A 10,770-nucleotide genomic window follows, 5' to 3' on the forward strand; every position below is an offset into this window, starting at 1 on the left:
CCCTACAAGGATAAAAGAGCAGATTGGAACCGGCAGAAGAAAGAATCAGTGAGCTTGAAGATAAAGACAATTGGAGTCAACCAGTCTTGAAATCACTCAAGTGAGTCTTGGCCAATACACACAATGCCAATACAGTGACATCAGGATTTCAAGAAAAGAAAGAGTTTATTCAGTGAAGGCCAGTCCATCAGAGACTGGAGGACAAAATGCTCAGATCAGCCTTCCCGAGTTGAAAGCTGTATTGATGTTTATGTGATTTTGTATAATGAGGTAGATGGAGTGAGATTACGTGAATAGGAGCTGGGACTGAGCTGAGCATGTGCTGTTTCAAACATTTTTGGTCATATGTAAGAAAACGGTGTAGTGGAAGCTGTGGCCATGATTTTAACTATTATAATGAGGCAAAGGTAACATTTAGATCAAGCTTCTCTTAACTGTGCATGTCCTAGTTGCCAGAACTAGTTTATTCTAGTTCTAAAGTGAAAGACAAAAAACAGGATCTAACCTGAATATTGGGATTAGATTATCTCATTGTCTCATTGCTATGCTTATGGTGAGATAAGTTTCCTATTAATATGCATAAAGGAAATAGAGTTTTAAAATAAGGCAATAGAAACTTTAATAAATCAGTAGGAAAGGTTAGTTTTGTCGGGTTAGTGAAGCGGCAGTTTCTGTCTGAGGAGAAGAAACAGGAAAGAATGAAGAGACATGAACAGAGCCTGAAGAATCTGTGGGACACCGTCAAGTTTACCAATGTATACATTATGGGAGTCCCAGAAGGAAGAGAAAGAGAGGAAAGGGCAGAGAGAATATTCAAAGAAATAATGGCTGAAAATTTCCCAAATTTAATGACAGACATGAATATACACATCCAAGGTGCTCAGTGAACTCCAAACAGGATAAACCCAAATAGGCCCACACTGTGTCATGTTAGATCAAACCGTCAAATGCCAAAGAGAATTCTGAAAGTCCCAAGAGGAAAGAAACAGGTCACATACAAGGAAGCCTCAGTAAGATTAAGTCCTGATTTCTCATCAAAAACCATGGAGTGGGGAGCAGATTTGGCTCAACTGATAGAGCATCCATCTACCATATGGGAGGTCCAGGGTTGAGACCCAGGGCCTCCTGACCTGTGTGGTGAGCTGGCCCACACGCAGTGCCGATGTGCGCAAGGAGTGCCGTGCCACGCAGGGATATGCCCCGCATAGGGGAGCCCCACGCACAAGGAGCGCACCCTCCAAGGAGAGCCGCCCCACATGAAAAAAGTGCAGCCTGCCCAGGGTGGCACCACACACACGGAGAGCTGACGCAGCAAGATGATGCAACAAAAAGAGACACAGATTCCCAGTGCTGCTGACAAGAATACAAGCAGACACAGAAGAACACACAGAAAATGGACACAAAGAGCAGACAACCGGGGTGGGGGGCAATAAATAAATAAGTGAATTTTTAAAAAAAATAAACCATGGAGGCAAGAAGGCAGTGGGAAGACATTTAAAGTACTGAAAGGAAAAAATTGCCAACCAAGATTCTGTATATGCAAAAGTGTCTTTCAAAAATGAGGGAGGAATTAATATATTCCCCAATAACCAAAGCTGAGGGACTTGGCTACATCTGGATCAGCCCTACAAGAAAAACTGGAGATAGTCCTGCAGGTTGAAAGGAAAGGACACGCGAAAATTGACCAAAGCCACCTGAAGAAATAAAGATCTCTGGTAAAGAAAATGGCCGGGTAAACATAAATTCTAGTACTATTTTTTTTTTTTAAAGGAGGTACCAGGGATTGAACTCAGGGCCTTGTACATGCAAAGCAGGTACTCAATCACTGAGCTACACCCACTCTCCAGTACTATTATTTTTTATTTGTAACTTCAACTTTTACTTCCTGTAGGCTGTAAAAGACATAAAACATAGTGTAAATAAATGGTTTTAGACTCAGGTATAAGTGTGTAATTTGTGACAAGAACTACAAAAAGATGGGGACACAGAAGGGTGTAGGAACATAGTTCACATTTGCTATTGAAGCAAGGGAGAGTGTTATGGATTTAGGATGTTAAATTTAAGCCCCATGGCAACCACAAAGAAAATATCAGAGAATATGCAAACTCATAGGGACAGAAGTAGAGTGCAGGTTACCAGGGGTGGTGGGCAGGGGCAATGGGAGTTAATGCAGAATGAACATCGAGTTTCTGTTTTGGGTGAAGGGAAAGAAAGGTTGGTGGTGAGGGTACTGCCACATTGTGAGTATGATTAATCACTGGGAAGGGTTGGGATGGGAAGATTTATGTTGTATGTAGGTTCCTACAATTTTTTTTTTTAAAGAGAGAAACTAAAGATAATGATAATTAAATGCAATACATATTACTGGGCGGTATGTAAGAATGGAGGAGAAAAGGCTAAAAAAGACACTAGGACGTAAGAAAAAATTAGAATATCGAATGTAAGTTTTATAGCAACGTTAAATTTCTTGAATTTGATAACTGAACTTAAGATGACTATGTAAGTAAATATCCTTGTTTGCAGGAAATGTACCCGGGAGTATTATGTGTTCAGGGAGTGTGATGTGTGAATCTGCTCTCAAATGTTCAGAAAATAGGTAGATAGATGATAGATAGATAAATAGATAGATAAATAGATGGATAGATAGATAAATGGATAGTTAGATAGATGATAAATAGAGTGATAGGGCAAAGGTGGCAACCTGTTAAAATTGGTGGATCTGGGAATCTGGGTAGGGTGGGAGTCTGTTGGAGTTTTCTGTATGGGGTTTGTATCATTTTTGCCACCATCCTGTAAGTTTGATGTTATTTCAAAGTAAAGGGTTTTTTTTTACAAGTAGAACCAGGTAAGTGAAAATTCAGAATTACAACCCAGATTAGATGAGGGAATCGGCCCAAGGAGGTTGAGTACCTTTTCTTCAATGGCACATCTAGTGGGGGCCAGAGCCAGGATAATAATGAAGGACCTTGACTCTCACTCCAGCCCGGTTAGTTTTTTCCATTACTTCATTGGTAAAAATTTGCTTTACTAAAATATGTATCTTTAAGTTGTCTTTAAGATAGTGGTCACATTTGGTGATTACCAACAGTTGATGCACATGCAATTTTTAAGGAAACATATTCATGACACTGAAGGTGTGCAGAGGTCCAAATTTCCCTGAGGTATCTAGCGCTCTGCTTCTTCCAGAAGGTGTGTATTCAAAAGTAAATATTGGTGTTCTGTCATTCATTTTTTCCAAATGCTCTTCCCATGTAATGCATTATGTGTTGTGTTTTTAATATTTCTCAAATGCGTTTTTTAACAATCTGGGCATATAAATCCTAATAAAGCTCTCAACTATCTCCTCTGTGCTGTCTCAGATTTCTGGGTATATTTGTATTTATGACACAGTGTCTGAAATTACGAACACTATCACATAATTAGGGCTTATATTCCTAAATCCTGGTCTTGTATTTCTAGACTTACTGAGAATTTTTTACACTTCACTTATAAATGTTACTATATTGTGCCATGATATTTCCATAGTAACATAGAGTTCGAACAGGAAAACAGTGGAAGCCCAAGGAAAGGGGAAGTAAATTTGAAATGCAAAAATATTAAAAATTCTAGAATACCTAAGATGGGGGTACGGTACATTTTATTCGAGTTTGATGTCCTTGGAGAACAGAATATCCTTTAGGCCTGCCTTAGGGGCTGGCAGTATCCACCACCCACCAGCTAGTCCAAGCTTGGAGGCAGATTTTTCTTTGACCCTCTGTCTAGTCACTTCTGTGTTATTTTCTTAAAAATATCACATTGTCACCTACTGCTACTGGACAGGTCAGCACCCACCTCTCATCTCACTGTCTGAAGTTGTCCTCTACACTATTGTACATGTGCTAATGGTTTGGAATTTGTTGAAAGCCTGAGGCTTTTTGACACCAGCAGAACTTTCTCCAGGCATGCCTTGTCTGGAATCCCTCCCTGCTACCAACCACCTAGCAAATGCTTATCCAGCACTCAAGCCTCAGCCTTACCTGATTGCTGTTCTACCCCACTCAGCAAATTAGCCTCTCTTACATACAATACACTATATCAAAGACCCTATCACATTTAACTGTTTGCCCAACGTTTTTCTCCCCTACCAGCCCATGAACTCAAAAACCAAGGCGACATCTGATTCTTCTCTGTGTTCTTGTATTCCCTGCATCCAGAATAAGTCTTGCCTGGAACTGCTCAATAAATGTTTGATGAATGAATGAAAGAATGGAACTTTATTTTATTACTTCTTAAAATTTTTATTGTGGTAAAATTCACATGACATAAAGTTAACTATTGTAATCAGCCTAAAGTGTACAATTCAGTGGCATTTAATACACTCATGATGATGTGCAACTATCAACACCATCTAGTTCCAGAACATTTTCATCATCCTAAAAGGATCGCCTCATATCATTAAGCAGTCACTCTCCATTCCTCCCTTTCCCGTAACCCTGACAACCACTAATCTGCTCTCGGCCTCTATGGATTTGCCTATTCTGGATATTTCACAGAAATTAAATGATAGATTGTGTAGTCTTTTGTGTCTGGCTTCTTTCACTTAGCATAATGTTTTCAAGGTTCATCCATGTTGGAGCATGTGTAAGTACGTCATTCCTTTTCATGGCTGAATGATATCCTATCATATGGATATACTATGTTTTGTTTATCCATTCAACCACTGATGGATATGGGGTTTGTTTTCTCCTTTTGAGTATTATGAGTGGTGCTGATATGAACACTCATGTACAAGTTTTTTTTTTTTTAATACCTGTTGTAGCAGTTTGATATTATTGATGAATTCCAAAAAGGATTATGTTTGTAAACTGATCTTTTCCTCTGGGCATATTAGATTATATTGGATTCAGAGGTTACTTGATTAAGTAATCAGTCCCCACCCCTTGGTGGGTGGGGACTCATAGATAAAAGACTTGGCAAAGGACAGAGTTGGGGTTTTTTTTTTGATGTTGGAGTTTGGTGCTGAAGCCTTAAGCTGGAGCCGTGACGTAAGCTCACAGAGGAAACAGAAGCAAGCCCGAGGAAGAGAGAAACCCAGGTAAAAGAAGCCTGAGGAAGGGAGGAACCCGGGAAGTCTCAACTCTCGCAGGCGTCGGCAGCTGTCTTGCTTCAGCATGGGAAATAGACTCTGGGGAGGGAAGTAACTTATGCTTTATGGCCTGGTATCTGTAAGCTCCTACCCCAAATAAATACCCTTTAGAGAAACCAACCCACTTCTGGTATTTTGCATGAGTACCCCTTTGGCTGACTAATACACCTGTTTTCATTTCTTTTAGGTATATACCTAGGACTAGAACTGGCTGAGTCATACGATAATTTCAGTTACTGAGGAACCACCAAGCTTTTATAGCAGCTGCGCCATTTTGCATTCCCATCAGCAATGTATGAGGGTTCAGATTTCTTCACATCCTTACCAACACATCTAATCTGATGTTTTAATTATAGTCCCCACCGGTGGGTGTGAAAAGCTATCACATTGTGGGTTTTATTTGCACTTATTTAATGACTAATGATTTTGAGCATCTTTTCATGTGCTCATTGGCTTCTTTGGAGAAATGCCTATTCAGGTCTTTTGACTATTTTTTAATTGGGTTGTCTTGTGTGTGTGTGTGTGTGTGTGTGGTTTCCAGAGCAAATTCTATTCAATGTGCCATGAACAGTTCTCCTGTGTGTATTGTGCTGATAAAGATTAAAAAACACTGAGAGGATTTAACAAGTTCTTCATTTAAAAAGTTTGAATGCTTTTTCACCACATGGTATTGTACACTGTCATCTGTTGAAACAGATTTTTTTTTAACAGATGTGTTTTCAAAAGTCATATAATGTGAGTTTTGTATAAATTGGTGGATAGTAAATTAGTTCCTTTCTTTTGACTTATAAGTCTCAACTTCACTGCAGAATAAAGAATGTAGGCCAAAGAAAGCATAATCAGTCACCGTAGAGAACAACATTGTTTCTATAATTTGAATTTTTCTGAATGGTCAGGTTCAGGCCTAATGCAACTGTAAAAAGATTACTTAGTGAACAGACAATATGGAAACTGTATAAAGTGTTATTAACTTTAATCACTAACAGCTTAAACAGCACTATACTACTAACTGCTATTTGAAATTTAAACAAAAAAACAGTTTTGAATTCCCTAGAAGATGGCATGTGTACGTGACCATTTCACCAAGTGTCAGTATAGATCCCAACAGAAACTTTAGTTTTAGGAAAGAGTCACAAACATTTAAAACAATGGCTTTAATCGTCGTTTTAAGTATATGACAGGGGCAGAGTGTGCTTTAATTAAATATGCATCATACCAGCAATGCTGGCAATGTTGAAAGTTACTCCTAATATTGATAGCTATAAAAGACTAGTTTGTATATGACAAGACAATGAGAGAGAAAAAGCAATCCCTTTGAAATAAATTTTTAAAAAAGGAGTTCACAGTGATTTGTTTCAGTAGTATGCATTTTATGACAATACCACCTACAGATTCAGAGCACCCTAGGGCTTTCTTTATATCCTAAAGAAAACAAGCTTTTACATTGTTCTTAAGTTGCACTGAATTAAAAAAAAAAAAAGATCAGTTGTACACTTACCCCTCAGACAGGTTAAACTGTCCTAGGGTATATAACTTTAACACCATCATTGAAGTTTGCAAAAGGAATAGAGAATTAAAAAACAAAATACTATTCTTGGGAATGGAAAAGACTTTCATTTGCTGTTATAGCCAGCAAATGCCATTCATTAAATAAAAACTGACAGGGGGTGTAGCCCCACAAACACAGATCTATTTAAGCAAGTTGATCAGTACACATTACGGTTTTTAAAATGAAGGCTATGACCTTTGAAACACTCCAAAGCTACAGTGGTCTAACAGCATGATAGGCATTATTCATGATTGCCAAAAGTTGGAAACAACCCAGGTGTCCATCAACAGATGAATGGATAAACAAACTATATTCTCAGGATGGAATATTATGCAGCTGTAAGAAGTATTCTCCTCTGGAGGATCCTGTTTTCTCCCATTGTTTTAGACAACTCCACAAATCCTAGCAAGGTCAGTAATTCTCTCCATTTTTGGGGACCACGGCAGGTGCCTGACCTGCATCCCCAGAAGCCCCTCAGGAATCAAAGACGTCTGGTCCTGGGTGTGGACTTCCTGCTGATAAGGTTCTCTGACTAACTCAGGGATGCCTGACTTGCTCAGATAACCTCTGAGAGTCCCTGACCTCCTCCCAGCTTCTGAAAATGGGAAACACTCCTTTGGTTCCTCCGAAAACTACACCACTGGCCTGCCTCCTTCAGAGCCTTAAAACTTTATATCCTGAAGGAGATTATCGAACCCCAAAAACTACAATTTGACCTCAGTACAAATTAAAACATAAAAATCAATGGCCAGAACACAGTACCTTTGACATACAGATCCTTAGAGAGCTGGAAAACTTCACCCAATGCAATGGCAAGTGGTTAGTAGTCCCTTACGTTCAGACCTTCCTATTCCTCTGAAATCGTCCTTCTCTGTGTCAGTCATGTTCCTCTTACCAAATTCTATTGCTCCGTTAGAAACCTTTTCATAGGACACCCCCACCTAAAGACTCTTCTGATTTTGATCCGTCTGAACATGCTTCCCTTCTTCTCTATCATCTGTCAGCATCCCCTTCTGAGTCTCTGACCTCACCCGACTCAGGCTCCCACCTCCGTCCCCTCCCTCTGCTTCTACCTCCTTTCCTCCCCCTCATACTCATTCCCACAGAACACCTCCCTCCACCCCACAAGCTGAATCACCCTCAGCCCCTTTATTTCCCTTTAGGGAAGTGGCAAGAGCTGAAGGAATCATTTGAGTACATGTTCCTTTCTCACTCTCAGATCTTAGTTGAAGAACAATTAGGCTTCTTCTCAGAAAAATCCTGCTACATACATTAAAGAGTTCCAACACCTCATCGCTCCAATGATCTCACATATCAGGATGTCTATGTCATAAGAACTTCCTCTACTACCCTCGAGGAAAAAAGCTGCATTTGGGCTGCAGCCATGGCCTTTTCCAATTCCCTACACACACAGGACCCTGCCCTACATGCCCCTGGCACTGACGCAGCTCCCACAGCCTCCCCGCCATGGGACTGTCAGACAGGATGTAGAGATTTGGATTATGTGGCACACTTTCTAACCTGCATAACAGAAGGCATGAAAAAGGCAGTCCTCAAAGCAGTAAATTATGACAAAATCACAGAAATTTCCCCAAAATCAAATGAAAGCCCTGCAGCCTTTATGAATAGATTGACCGAATCACTCCTCAAATATGTTAATTTAGACCTGGATTCTGAATCCGGACCACTATACTTACATACCCACTGTATCACTCAGATACACCCAGATATCAGGAAAAAACTGCAGAAATTAGAGGAGGGCCCTCCAACCCCTCCGAAGGACCTAGTTAAGGCAGACTTCAAGGTCCTTAACGATAGAGAGGAGGAAGCCAAATTAGAAAAACACAAGGTCAAGCTAAAGCCTCTCTCCCTGCTGCTGCCCTTAAAGTCGATTCCCGAAAACCCCGTTCCTCTTCTTCCCCGTGGCCCCCACATGGACCCTGATTTAAGTGGGGAAGGAAGGACACTGGGCAAGCGCATGTCCTACTCCAAAATCCCCATGGGAGCCTTGCCCACTGTGCTGACGTAAAGGCCATTGGAAGTCAGAAATTATCCCCAAAACCCACTTTCCGGGAAATCCCTCCAACACTCCTTATCAGCCCAGAACCTAAATAATCTTCCCTTCCTGACCTACTCAAAATAGCAGCAGAAGACTGCGGGTCCCGTGTTTGGAGAGGCCCCGTATCTCCATTAGTAAGTCCGAACCAAGGGTTATCATCAAGGTTGGAGGTAAGCTGGTCTCCTTTTAAACTGACACAGAGGCCACGTGTTCGGTCCTTTCAGAACACTCAGGACCTTTAACACCTTCCTCAGGCTCTATTGTCGGGGCTGACGGTATTCCTTCCTCTCCCTTTATTACACACCCCCTTCCTTGCACTATAGAAAATCACACATTCTCACACCAATTCCTAGTTATACCATCATGCCCCTCCCCACTCTTAGGATGAGACATTCTGTCCAAACTGCACTCCTCTATCTCCTTTTCATTACCCTCCCCCTCCCCTCAAGCTAGCTTCCTTCTCCTTTTGTCCCCAGCCCCAGCCTTAACTCCTACTTCCCCCCCTACTGACATCCCTCCTGTCTTACAACAGGAAGTAAACCCCCAAGTCTGGAACACTGACTCTCCCTCAATAGCCTCACACCTCTCCCCTGGAAGACTCACCCTAAAAGACAGTTCTTCTTTCACCAACATTCCCCAATATCCTCTCTCCTTCAGTGCCAAGCACGGACTTACTCACCGTTGACAAACCTTGTGCCACAGGGCTGTTACACCCCACCAACTCTCCATTCAATACACCTATCCTAGCTGTAAAAAACCTAGTGGCAGTTATCATCTAGTACAAGACCTGAGAGCTATCAGCCAGGCAACCCAGCCTATAGTCCCCTTAGTCCCTGTATTAGTCAGCCAAAGGGGTGCTGATGCAAAATACCAGAAATTGGTTGGTTTTTATAAAGAGTATTTTTGGGGAGTAGGAGCTTACAGATACAAGGCCATAAAGCATGAGTTACTTCTCTCACCAAAGTCTATTTTCACGTGTTGGAGCAAGATGACTGCGAGGGTTCAGGCTTCCTGGGTTCCTCCCTTCCAGGGTCTTGCTTCTCTCTGGGTTCAAGGTTCCTTCCTTCCCAGGGTTTGCTTCATCCTGGGCTCAGTGTTCCTCTCTTCCTGGGGCTTGCTTCTCTTTCCTCTGTGTTCTTACTTCCCAGGGCTCCAGCTTAAGGCTTCAGCATCAAACTCCAACACCAAAACTCCAACATCAAAAATCCCCAACTCTGTCCTTTACCATGCCCTAATGACATGGTCGAATCAAAGCCCTAATCATAACTTAATCATGCCCAGGTACAGACAAGATTACAAACATAATCCAATATCTAATTTTGGAATACATAACCATATCAAACTGCTAAGACCCCAACCCCACAGCCTCTTATCACACAGCCCTCTCCAACCACACATTACGCAGTAATGGACCTCAAAGATGCCTTTTTCACAATCCCCCTAGATAAAAACTCTCAAAATATCTTTACTTTTACATGGACAGACCCAAATAATCCCACTAATAATTATTTTTCTCCTTCTCATGTGCCTTTTCTCCTGCAGCTCCTCTCCCAATTCATCCACTGAACTGTTCAAACAACCACCCAAGAATGTATAAATGAAACCTACCTGTTACGAGAATAACAATCAATAACCACCTCAGAACACAAAATCCCACCAGCCGAGCCACACGAGAAGGAAACCCACGTCACCTCCTAACAGCAGGAAGCAATCAGAATGAGTCGACGACGCCCCTTTCCTCTACTCTTCACGTATGAGCCTGGCCTCCACTCCAAGACCTACTTTATTTTTTTATTACTATAATCAAAACCCGGGAATGACAGGACTAAGCCCCATCCCTAGCCCCCATAACAGAGACGACTTGCAGAAGCTGAAAGTCTATTATTGACCTGCCCTATTGTGGAAGGGCAACCAGGCGTTTACTCAGAAGGAGCCACGTCCCTTGACATAGAACAAATCCCCATCCTGAGACGACGTGTCCAGATACAGTTCATTTCCTCACAAGGATAGACAAAGAAGCCACATGACTCCACCGAC

This window comes from Dasypus novemcinctus, chromosome 10 (assembly GCF_030445035.2).
Source record: "Dasypus novemcinctus isolate mDasNov1 chromosome 10, mDasNov1.1.hap2, whole genome shotgun sequence".
NCBI lineage: Eukaryota > Metazoa > Chordata > Mammalia > Cingulata > Dasypodidae > Dasypus > Dasypus novemcinctus.